The sequence below is a fragment of the Cavia porcellus genome, unplaced genomic scaffold (assembly GCF_034190915.1).
Source record: "Cavia porcellus strain 051 isolate PalLab524CR breed Dunkin Hartley unplaced genomic scaffold, mCavPor4.1 scaffold_10, whole genome shotgun sequence".
In the NCBI taxonomy this organism is placed as follows: Eukaryota; Metazoa; Chordata; class Mammalia; order Rodentia; family Caviidae; genus Cavia; species Cavia porcellus.
Genome location: NW_026947493.1, coordinates 85,672,889 through 85,685,245, shown reverse-complemented (window position 1 = coordinate 85,685,245; position 12,357 = coordinate 85,672,889).

Below are 12,357 nucleotides of genomic sequence, written 5' to 3'. Positions count from 1 at the left end.
CCATTTAAGCAAAATAGTGTTTCACCACAAGATTATCCTGACATAAAAGTAGTTACCATATTGTCTCTTTCCTTGAAATCCTTGAGTATAACTTCGTATACTGTAGCATCAAATGTATCAAAACAATGTAAAACCATTTAAGAGAATGACAGTATTACAGGGTATTTAGAATCAACTAACAGAAAATGAACAATGGTTTCTGTATAATCTTGTCTATAAAAGGTTTTGCTTATACTATCATATATAATAAAATCCAATAAGATACCACCTGTTTAGACCAATGGAGACAGAAGAACAAAAGCTTGATGAGACTTCAAAACAAGATGATACTAAATCAGTATTACCTCTTAAGATGTCATTTTCTCCAATATAGCAGTTCCTATCATCCAATCTTCTCTGCCTCATTTCTGTTGAGCTCTTTATCTGTCATTAGTTGTCAGTTTGTCTTCTTCATTTTGTTTTCTGCTCCATTCATTGTGGCCTCTCTGCCGCTACTTCTGGATTTTTCGTATTTTTCTTTTTAAGAATATCTTGCAGTATTCTCTGTAGAGTTGAATTGGTGGTTGCATATTCCCCTAGTTCCTCTTTATCCTGGAAGCACCTTGTTTTTCCATCAATTTCCAGGGATAGTTGTGCAGGATATATCAATCTTGGCTGGAGATCATTATCTTTCAAAGTTTGAATTATTTCCCCCCACGCTCTTTGTGATTTGATGGTTTGTGCCGAGAAGTCTGCTGTAATTCTGATGGGTGCTCCCTTGTAAGTGATCTGTTTCTTGTCTCTGGCGGCTTTTAGTATTCTGTTCTTGTATTGGATTTCTGGAATTTTAATTAGTATATGCCTGGGTGTTGCTCTGTTTGGGTTGTAGGTGGCTGGGGTCCTGTATGCTTCATACAACTGAGTATCTTTACCTTTTGCTAAATTAGGAAAATTCTCCTGGATTATTTCTGTGAGTAGCTTTTGTAGTTCATTTGTTTGTGTCCCTACTTCTTCTTTTATGTTCTTAATTCTTAAGTTATAGATCCTCTTATCATTTTCTAGTCTTTGTATTATTGCTGTTTGTTTCTTTGTTATTTTTAAGAAGTTTTTCATTTCATGCTCCCATATTACAACTCTGCCCTCCAGTTCAGATAATCTGTCCTTAGTTTCTTTCAAGCTGTTATACCAGTTTTCGATAGACTTTTTAGTTTCCTGGTAGTCTCTTTGAACCTGCTTCACATATTCTATGCTTTCTCTGTTTTCTCCATTAAACAATTCTCCCCTCTTTTTCTGTTCTTCCATTCCACCATCTGTTTTTTCTTGGGTGGTGCTTAGCATTTCTGTAACTATTCTGCTTATGTCTAGCTTCAGGTCATTAATATCTTCATTCCTGAACTTATCTATGAGGCTCTCGAGATAGCGCTTTATGTCTATTGGTGCTGTGTCTGTTGTTGTCTCTTTCTCAGGATTGGGGGCCAAGGACCCTTTCTTGTTGCTGCCTCTTCCCATATTCTTTGTTCCTTATATATGCAAGTGTATATAGGAGTCCAAGCTTCCTTCCCTGTCAGCCACAGTCTGATTGAATTGCGCCGGCTAGGTGTTCCCACCCCCACCCCCACCCCCCCCCCCCCCCCGCAGTGCACCAGGAAGTTGCAGACCAGACAGCCTATGCGGGGCCCACCCCTCCAGGTCAATCTACCTTCAGGAGCTGGGACCTGGGCTGTGCTAGCCTACTGGATCTCAGCCAGCAGTGTCATGTGGGCTAGGCACTGCTCACCAATCCCGCTTGAGAGGGGGAAGTCACTGCAGCGCCCTGTTCCCGCAAGTCTGCCTGGTCCCAGAATGTCCTCTGTTGGAGTCTCCTGGACCATGGCAGAGTCCCAGTTTTCCCTCACTCACCGGAGGTGGATGCACGGCTCCCCGCCCGTCACGCTCTCAACTCCGCTCACCGATTCCCGTTCTCAGAGCTTCCGCGTGTTTCTCTCCCTGCTGAGCTGATGCAGACGCAGCGGGGGCGGCGCGAAACCCAAATCGCGGCTTCCAATGGCACAGGCTCCAGCTTCCACACTGAGGCTTTTCTGTTCCTGTTATAGCACCAGGATTGCATTCCCAGTTGGGTTCTCTCAGCCCAGTTCGTTCTTGGGTCACCGGGGCATATCTCCTCCTGCTTATGATTCCTTACTCAGCACCGCTCCTGAATTCTAAGCTGGGTCTTTCAGAGAGGCTCCGTAGCTGCTGCTATCTGTCTGCCATGTTCTCCCGGAACTCTCTCATGATTATTATTATTATTAAGAGAGTAATAAAGTAGGACATCAGGAAGGCCTCATGCACTGATCAATCAGTCAAGTAACTATGATGCCCCGGGGAAGCTACTGTAAGGTTAGCCCTAAAAACGACACTGGGAAGAGGTGCAGTGCATTTGCCCAGTGCCCATTCAGAGGCCAGAAAGAGCCCACACTTTCCTGCCCACACTCAAGTTTCATCCACTGAAGCAATGCTGAAACCTGACCCTGGCTGCTTCATCTCCAAGCAGAGACCCCCACCATCACAGCTGGGGACAGCGGAGGAGGGGAGGCAGCCAGGTTCTTCTACAGAGCTGAGGGGGAGCCCCTGGATCTTCAGGCAGCATGGCCTCGGTTTTCTCTGTGATGCTGACCAGGTCACCATCACAGTCCTCACACAAATGCAGGCGCATCCTCTTTCCAAAGCCCCCTTTCTGTCTGTTTCACTTGGGAAAATGCTGGTCGGCACAGTCTCTCAAGCTGTCCAGGCATGTGGACATCAACAAAATACTCAGTCAAGTCCTTAGTGTGTAACAGAGGTGATCAGCTCTCGGCAGGGATAAATCAAACATACAATGTACTGTTATTATCAATATATAAGCCATAAAGGGCCGCAAAGGGGTGCTGGGGGTGGTCATGCAGAGTTCTAGTTTTGCCCAGGAGTTTCTCCTCTCTGGGAGTGGGAGGTGAAGCCAGGAGGGGCACAGAGCCACTCTCGCAAAGCGAGAGCAGGCACACACATTGTGCTGCTCGATCTTAATTCTCCACTTGTGATCAGAAGTTGGAGCGGGAAGCAAACTCCGGTGCAGCTTCCAGGCACCCTCCTGAAGAAGACAGGAAGAAGAAAGAGACACTGGCACACAAGTCCCCGAGTTCACAAGGGCAGGACCTCCTCGCCCGCACACGGCCCGTAAACTTCCTCCCACCGGTAGGATTGGGGTGCTGCCTAGAAGCAGGAAAGATCTCTTCAGCCTCTCAAGAACTCAAAGCAAAGAGGGACGTTAGAGTCAAGAGGGAAGTCTGCGAGCCTCCTGCTTTCTTTCTTCCCCATCTACTTTCCGGGCTCTTCCCCCTACAGCTGTTCTGCGAGGTTTCCATCCAGGGACAGGACTGATCCAGGGAGGAAACGCCGCCTGGCGCTGCTGGAGCCCATCTCTCAGTGCAAGCCTGGAGCGGGTTCCGCACTCCCTCTGCGGTGCCTGACTTCACGGCTCTTCCCTGATGGAGCCCTGACCCATTTGCTTCCCTTCATTCCCTCCCCCGAACCTGCACCTTGGAGTTAAACTGACTTTCTCTTTTCCTAATCTCCAGCATCCGTGGATGGACCGCTACTAAGATTGGCCCCTAAGATTTTCCGTTTGTTTGATTCCTTTTAGTCCTCTCTTCCTCTTAGGTTACATTGGGGTCTTCACCTATGGTCACTGGCTCTAGTGTTGTCATTTACAAATCCATCTCGAAGGCGCTTCCTGCTTGGTCGGTCTAAGGTAGAAACCCTGCCACAATCCACACAAGGGTCCCAACACCTGGAAGACCAGCTCTCAAGTTTTAAAGACAGAGGCATCCCCTCCCCCAACCCTGCCCGGCTCTTTGGTTTCCTTTTCTGTGCTCCTTCCTGAGGTCCCTGGACTTCACACAGCCACCTCCTGCCTTCCTCGGCTGCTGCCTGGCTCCCGCGACCATGCCTTCTCTGCCTTTATCTGCTTCCCTGGGTGGCTGGACTGGTCGCATCCCCTGGACTAGGAAGGGAACCCTAATATTAGACCCACAGTGCACAAGACTGTGCGCACCTCCTGAATGCAGTGAGTACTGGACGGGGAGGGAAGGAGGGAGGTGCTAGAGGTTAGAAAATCACTCCACTAAGCAACAAATCTGTACCAGAAGGGAACTGGAAGCCGCAAGTCCCCATGGAAAAAGGCATGATGCGTGAAACCTAAGGCAGTGGGTGGAGAAAGAGCCACGGACAGAAACACGAGGAGGCAGCAGAGCTGAGACGGACGTTTGGTCAAGTTGGGAGGGACCAGAACGGAGGATGAAAAGGTCTGCTCTTCACTGAGACAGTGAGCTGCCGAAGAATTCTGAGTGGCCATGACTGACTAAAGCAGCTTTATTAAAGTCATCTGCAAGGACAACCAGTGTCAGACACCGGTAATCTCAGCTACTCGGGAGGATGAAGCAGGAGGATCACTGGAGTTTGCGGCCAGACCAGGCAACATAGTAAGACTCTATTTCAAAAAACAAAGAAAAGAGAGTGACCCACTGTTATAGGTATAATGTATTGGAGGAATGAACATCTAAAAAAGACAGATAAAAGTACATTACAGTACTCAGAGCGAGACAGAATGATAGCTGAATTGGGGAAGTGAATTTGGGAGTGAAAAAAAGGGGGTCTCCCATAAGGACCTGCAGGATGACAGAATGACCGGGGTTAGTAGTGTCCGGGAAGGGAGGACTGGGTGACTTGGAGAGGGCAGTGCACTAGTGGACAGTGACACTTATACAACAGGCAGGTTGGAGCTTGGAGTCCCAACAGGAGGTGCACTTGAGCACACCCTGGTTGGCCCTCAGGAAACTGAGCTTCACTTCACTTCAGAAACACATTAGGGTGCTGTTTGCAAGTCCTGGGAGGAGAGAAAGAATCGTGGGCGTCTGCATGGGCCAGCAGCCTGGGTGTAAAGGAGCTCACATCACACCTGAGTCATTGGGCCGCACGAGACTGTAAACTGTGCTAGGAAAGCCCTCGTGAGATGACGTGAGGGCTCCCCCTCCTCCTCGGCTGGATGTCCTTTATTCTGGGTGTGTCTGCGGGGCCCCACGTCGGGGTATTCACCCTGTATTCCCCTCTTACGTTACAGGCTGGGGCTGAGTCTCACTGTGGCTACCTGAACATTACCTCATACCACATCCAGGTGACAGCCACACCTGGCCCACTGTCTGCAGGAACCCCTGGGGACACCCAGATCCATGCCACAAGCCAGGATAATTTCCCTTAGAGGAAACCTGCTGTTCCCATTGACTGGGGCCCAGGAAGCAGCCTTTGTGGATCCTTGGCACCTGGAGATGCGAGGCATCCGTTCAGAGGCAGGGTGTGTGTGCCGAGGTGACCGGAGAGCTCTTCTCACTCAACAGGGGGCAGAAATAGTCTCTAACCCCCCAACCCCAGACAGCACAAAACAGAGCAAGGGGTCTTCCGCCACCCTCGGCCTCCACAGTTGTTCACAAAAGCTGCTGTACTAGAATGAGCTCTTCTCCTTGCTTAAAATAATAATGTTCAGAGCTGGGATTTTAAGCCAAGCTTCGGGGTTGGAGCGCTCCTGCTCAGAGCTGCAGGCGTCGGCACAAGTTGGGGCCCAGCTTATCGGCCTGCACGAGTCCCACGCTGTTTATCAAGATAGATGGCAGACTAGTTAATGCCACCGTGCTGAGACGGTGATGAAGATCAGAAGGTTATCAAACAGATGCGAGCAGGAGTTGCAGGGTCCCTATCTAACACATGAAATTAGCAACTAATAGGGTCCCTTCTTTGATAGTTGCTTTGATTGAGTGCCTGTGGATAAAAGTCAACAAGTAAACAACTTGATTGTCTGCTGAATTAATAGAATGGAAGGACTTTAACTGGTTCTGAAAGCTAATTTAATTCAGAAACCCCCGCCAGGGTCCAGCTCTTTGGTGAAACTAGCGTGTACAGCGTTGGCAATGCACAGCGGATAAAAAACTGAGACTCACTGCTTGTTGTTGGAATAGACAAAAAACAGTCAAAAAAGGAAGGAATGCTAAACATAGGTGTGTTCACACCACCCTCTAAAGGAGCACTGCAAGTTAAAATCAATGAAAACCGCCCTCCCGCGAAGTCACCGTCAGCCTCCAGTCCCTTCCATCTCAGTCCCTCCATGTGTGTCTTCCTGGATGGTTTCACCTGTTTGCCTCTTCTTCCCTAGCAATCAGTTTCCCTCTTCAGGCCCATGTCAGTGTCAGTTGCCATTAGGGCCTGAGTATTTCCGTCTTTACCAGGCATCTGTCTATGGGACTCTGCCCTGGGACTGATCACGAGACACAGCACCAGATTTTCTGTAGGACTTGCACAGAGGCAGCTCAGAGAGCCCCGAACTCTAAGCTCCACCCACTCTGGCCTCCCTCTGGGTCCCCAGGCCCCAGCTGCTGTCCTCCCTGGGAGCTGGCATATTCCCCTCCCTCCACCGCAAGGCCCTCCTCCACTTCTCCTGGGCAGACGCCAGCATCCTCCAGCTTTCCTCAGGAAAGCTCTCCCCAGCACGCTGCCCCAGCTCCACCCCAGGACCCAGCACCTTCCTCTGTTCCCCCATCGAGATCCCCGAGCTGAGCTCAGAGCTGCAGTGGACAGCTCTTCCCAGCCTTCCTCCCCAGATGCATCTGAAACCACGCAGGTGGCAGCCACGGAAGTCTCATCACCTGTGGGGAACAGGGGAGCTGGCCAGAGAGACTGCTTGGTGCCACTGCTGGCCAAGGACACCAGAGGGCAGGGAGGAAGCACAGACCCAGACCAAGACTCCCCTCGGGTCTGCCTCTCGGGGGCCAGCCGGGAGGCCTGCGAGAATAGTCAAATCCAGCCAAAGTCAGGAGGCGCTCCACTGGGTCTCTCCCCTTCCTTGGGGTCCTTGTGCTCTTAGGGACCACCCAGAAGAGATCTGTCACCTGGGTGTGCAGGGTCTGATGACTTCGTTCTTCTTTGGGACATTCTGGGCTCTCTTACACCAGCTCTCTGTAACACGATTCCTATAAGAAACTGTAACTTCCCGTTTTCAAGACTCTTTAGTTAGATCAAGCCTTTGCACTCAGGGAAAGAGTAACAAAGATCAAATTATGATTCCCCCAAATTTCAACAAGTAATTCAAATTCTAGCTGGGACAATGTACGGGACATGACGTTAGATGGGAAAGGAACAGGACTGCAAACAGCTCGTGCTGTGGGAGCCCTCGCACGTCACCCAGCTGTGCATAACCGAAGAAACAGGCTGTTTGAACTTCCATGCAGTGCGGAGCACACGGAGGCCGCCCGGGCACGGCCCAGCCCTTGCAGGCGCCCCCCACCCCGTGAGAACTAAGAGTGTACACTCTCCAGGGTCCGCACCTCCCCATCCCGATAATTCCCAATCCCTTCCTGGCATGGAAGGAACACAGGTCTGGTGGGGGCCTTCGATGGTTTTCATTCCGGGTTTGTCACTGATGAATTTGGTCTTAAGCCATCTCAGTTGGCTCATTTAGAAAAGGGTGGCCATTCCGTCCACTCAGACTTAAACAGATACCCTTGTGCTTCACCACAAGTGGCCAGGACACTGGTTCCACCAGCTTTGTGACGTTACAAGGAGACTTTGTCCCAGAAGTTGGGGAAGGAAGGTTCCTGGTCAAGGAGAGTAGAGGTTGTTAGCTGTCCATAACGTGAGTGGACAAGCTGACTTTGAGTTGTAAGTGACCACATCCCAGAGACACCTAAGGGACCGACCTCCTAAAGTTAGGAAGGTTATCAGCCATGAGGGGAGGCTGTTCCCTCGGGGTAGGGACCTCTGACCAGTAGCAAAATCCCCACATCACTGTGATCTTCTTGTAAGGGTCAGAGAGGGAGAGACAGCCTGAAATAATTTTAGTTAAACGATGGTGGGTGGAGATGGGGAAATTAACCTCAAGCAAGTTGGCTTGCTACCAACTTGCCAATGCAGAAAAAGTGGCTGGTGGTCAGCATGGCCCTGCCGTCCTTCTCCTGTGTCTCACCACTGCTGTCTTCTGTGACACAACATCAGTGTCTGTATTTGCTTGCTTTTTAGAACAGTTTTTGTAGATTTTTTTTGTCACCAGCTTTTAAATTCCTGAATTGGAGATGTCCTCATCCCAGAAGTTTCAGTCATTTTCCTCTCTCAGATAGGAATTCAGAATTTCTAGTTAAAGGAGCAATCGAATATTAGCAACGGAATTACACAGTGCTTAATCCGGAGCCACTCTGCTGTTTCCAAATTTTCATCAACCCCCACAGGAGCTTCATAATCTATTTCTCGAATGAGGAAGTGAGGGTCAGAGGGTAGAAAGCTGCCCAAACACCGTTTTAAACAAAAATAGAACTAACACAACCAAACAACATCAAACAACTAAGTCAGGCTTGGAAGAATACTCCCGGACCCTGGGAGGCTGAAGCAGGAGGATTGCAATTTCAAGCTCAACCTTTTCAATGTAGCGACTTAGTGAGAATCTCTTTCCAAATATATAAATAAATAAATAACAAGAAGATCCTAAATTCAATCCTCACTGCAGGAAGACACAAGAGAGAGAGAGAGAGAAAGAGAGAGATATCCAGTCCAGCACTGACATCACACTAGAAAGGGGGCGAGTCTGTAGACCTTTCAGTACGAAATATGCCTTCTACTGTAAGACACACATGTATGAGCCAAATCTCTTTAAGTCTACACATATTCCCAATTTTAAAGGATTTGTCATTTGAAAGCTCCCACCATAAATCTTTCACAGGTGAGGAATCTCCTTGACGAAGCATATGCTCATAATTTATTCTGTAAAAATTTTCAAAACATGCAACCGAGTTAAAGCAAGATAAGCCCGAGCTGAACCGGTGTAGAATGGAAGTGCTACGGGCCACTGACAAGGCTGTGATTTTTCATAGTTTTACAAAAATATTACCTGATTTATACACACATTATAATTTAAGTCCAAATCCCACTGATGCTATCACTGATCTTTCAAAAATATAGTCAGCTCACATCCTTTCTAGAATTAATTAGCTGAAACCTTCAGTATTATTATTGTTAAATGAAGAACAATCCAAACGGAGAGTGTTAACTCCCCTGACGTATGGTAGACTCCTCACCAAGGCATGGCTCATTCTCCCGGATTCTTTTCCCGTGTAGGTGCTTTTGACAGTGACCGTAAGCTAACTGATAATGTGAAAAGAAAAAGTTACAGATCTAAACCCATCACCTGGGTATGTGTTGGCTTTCTCAGGGAGTGCCCAGTACGCTCTGATGCCAGTCTGAATGTGAGAGCACTGTAGTCCGATGTCCTTCATTTTCAGAAACCTCATTATTTAGGGCCAAAGTTCATGAGACAAGGCTCTTGATGAATGACCCCCTCGAAGCCAGGTGGTGCTGTTCTCATCACCACCATCACCGTGATGTCATCACTATTACAGTGAGGTCACCACCACCTCAGTGACATCACCACCACAGCAGTGACTCACCACCATCACAGTGACATCACCACCATTGCAGTGATGCCATCCCCATCGCAGTGACGTCACCACCATTGCAGGGATGTCATCACCATCACAATGATGGCAAGCCAGCCTGGAGCCCCCAGTGGCTGTCCAAGCTGCATCTCCCTTTCTTCCCGGAGATCAGGGGGTTCTCTCTTCCATTCCCCATCAGGTGAGCTCCGGCTCTCCAGTGCCATGGACCCTGAGGAAGGCGCTCTCTGCCCTCCCCTGGGGAGATGCTATGAACATGTCCTTTTCCACCTGAGGGTGGGCCTCCCGCCTTGTGTGGCAGGTTGCTGAGCAGGAGGTGAATCAGGTTGCACAGGACAAACTCAGAAGGATGCAGAGCACCTAGTCCTGTTCCTGTAACCAGCCTGGAGAATGGAGCCTCCATCCTGCTGTCCGGACTCCTCAAGTAGCAGCTCTGTTCTCAGCGGGTGACGCCTTCTAACAGGCACTGCTGCGTGGGAACCGGACGTGAGCCAGCAGCGTCCTCCCAGGCCCTGCTCCCTCTTACTGACATCAGAACAACCCTCTGAACCTTTTGTCCACCAGTGTTCCAGCCCCGACCCTGTGGTCTTGGGCAGGCAGCCTTTTTCTTTTGTTCCTTCCCTGGGGACAAAGGTCAACTCTGTCATAAATGTATTTCAGTCTCACCACCAGGGCCGTGTTTTATGCCATGATCCACAAGTGCGGGTTACACCGCCTTCTTCCCAGAGCTCTCCACCCCTGCGGCTCAGAGGCATCCAGACTGCCGAGAGCAACCGTGCGCAGCAAGGTTAGTGACCCTCTGAGTCAAGTCGAGGGCTGACGGCATGTCCAGGCCTGGACAGAGCACGGGTCTCTGGGCCCCTGGACACCCTGAAGGCACACCTATGTATCAGCAAGCGTGATTTCTACATGCGTGCAGCCAGAACAAGATGCTCAGAAGGGAGTGACACTCTCAGCCCTCATCTCAGGGACTGGCACACTCAGGCAAGACCTGGCGGGGGTGGGTGCTCTCAAGTCCCCTGTCCTGCAGCTCAGGGAGAAGTAGAGCTTGTGGAGCAGGACTGGGTGACTAACGTACCAAAGGCTAGGACAGCACTTCCACCCCACCCAGCCTGTCTTGTGCTCCCCCAGAGTGGGCACTGTGGCTCAGGGACAGAGGTGAGACCCAGGTGAGCAGTTGTGAGAGCCCGAGTCCGACCCTCAGCACCAGAAAGCAGGCAAATGACAGAGCTGCCAGGTCACTCCGCCTCTGCATCTGACCCACATTTTGTTGAGTGCTTCTTGTGTCCGCCACTGGGGCAGGGTTTTGCCCTTGCTTTTGAAGAATCAGGGTGCTATGTAATAGCTCAGTAAGAAAGACATTCCCATAGTGGCCTGGCCATAAAGACCCAAGTGTGCAGGAACCTGGCCCAAGTTCACACAACCAAGGAAAGCAAAAGCCTGGAGTGAATTCTAAGCTCTTTGACCACTGTATTTGCTTTTAAAATTCCATGAGCACCTGCTTGCAGTGCATCCTGGTTATACTCATCGCAGGGCAATGGAACATGGGCATAAATCTGAGCGGACATTCCAGGGAGGTTGGCACCCTCTTCGCTTTGGACATGATCCCACCTCCTGCCCTCCAAAGGCTACTCAGGACAATCTCAAAAGTTCTCTAGGAAAAGAAGCAAGAGCCACAGACTTCAGACAGGCCCGACACCCAGCTGGAAGGCCCTGCTTGGCATTCTAGCTTTGAAATGCCAAGTTCCACTAAATAAAACCTCCACTTTGTGTATGTGTGTGGAAGTGATTAGTCATTTAATACTGGAAGCTCTACCTGGAACACATTTCTTAATACATTTTTTTTCACATGCATGATGTCTTTCCACAATTTATTGCCACATTTTATTAAACCCTTGTTACCTAGCGTGTAATTGGAATCACCACTGATACATGAAACACGAGTACACAAATCTGAAACAGTGGAGGGAGGTCAGAGAAGAAATGCAAAGCCCAGCTCCCCAGTGGGGGAGGGCGCGGGCTGCAGAGGTAGGAACGCTGCACCCCAGCCTGCAGCAGTGACCTCCAGAAAAAGCACCTGGTCCTGGACCACCATGTAAACGCCATTCCTGGTGGTCAGAAGTGACTGGCTCAAGAGAGACAGAGCCGGGGGGAAGTAAGGAGGTAGAGGATTATCCTGCAGATGCCTTTCCAAGTTCGGACTCTTCGGGAATGAAAATTTCACCAGGGTCAATCCCAAATTTACTGTTCCTGCTATTCAGGAGGCTACCCTGCCTCCTGCAGAGCTGGGACTCCAGGGTTCACCAGCGGCCACCTGTGCACCCCCCTGGGGATGAGGCTGTCTTTGTGGCCATTTCCTGGCTACTCGCACGGTGCCTGGCACAGTCTCTAAGACAAAAAAGGTTTGGAAATGAAAGGACAGGTAAATAGCAAAGCTGGACAGGGAACTTGTAAAAACTCTGTTAAATAAAACATTAAGGAATTGTTAGGAGCCCATGGAATCTTTCATAAGCAAAATTAGGCCCTAGGCGCCTTTCGTGAACTAACTGCTTTTGAGTCTCAGTCTTTTAGAATATTTCTCTGAACTGCCGTCTCCTTCCGTTCATCTCCAGATTACAGCCTTGTTTTCACCCTAGAGCATTATATCTGCTTCCAGGACATTCAAAGGCCACACTAGGAATTTCATAAAAAGGACACTGTTACCTGTAGACAGAAAATATTACACTTATTTTACTGAGAGACAGGCAGAGAACAACAAAAGAATGGAAGGAAGAAAACGAGGAACTTTTCTCATAATTCCCATCATAATCAGGCACAACCATTCCCATTTTCTAATTACCATGTTTATTATCATCATTGACACCGCAATTATTAATCA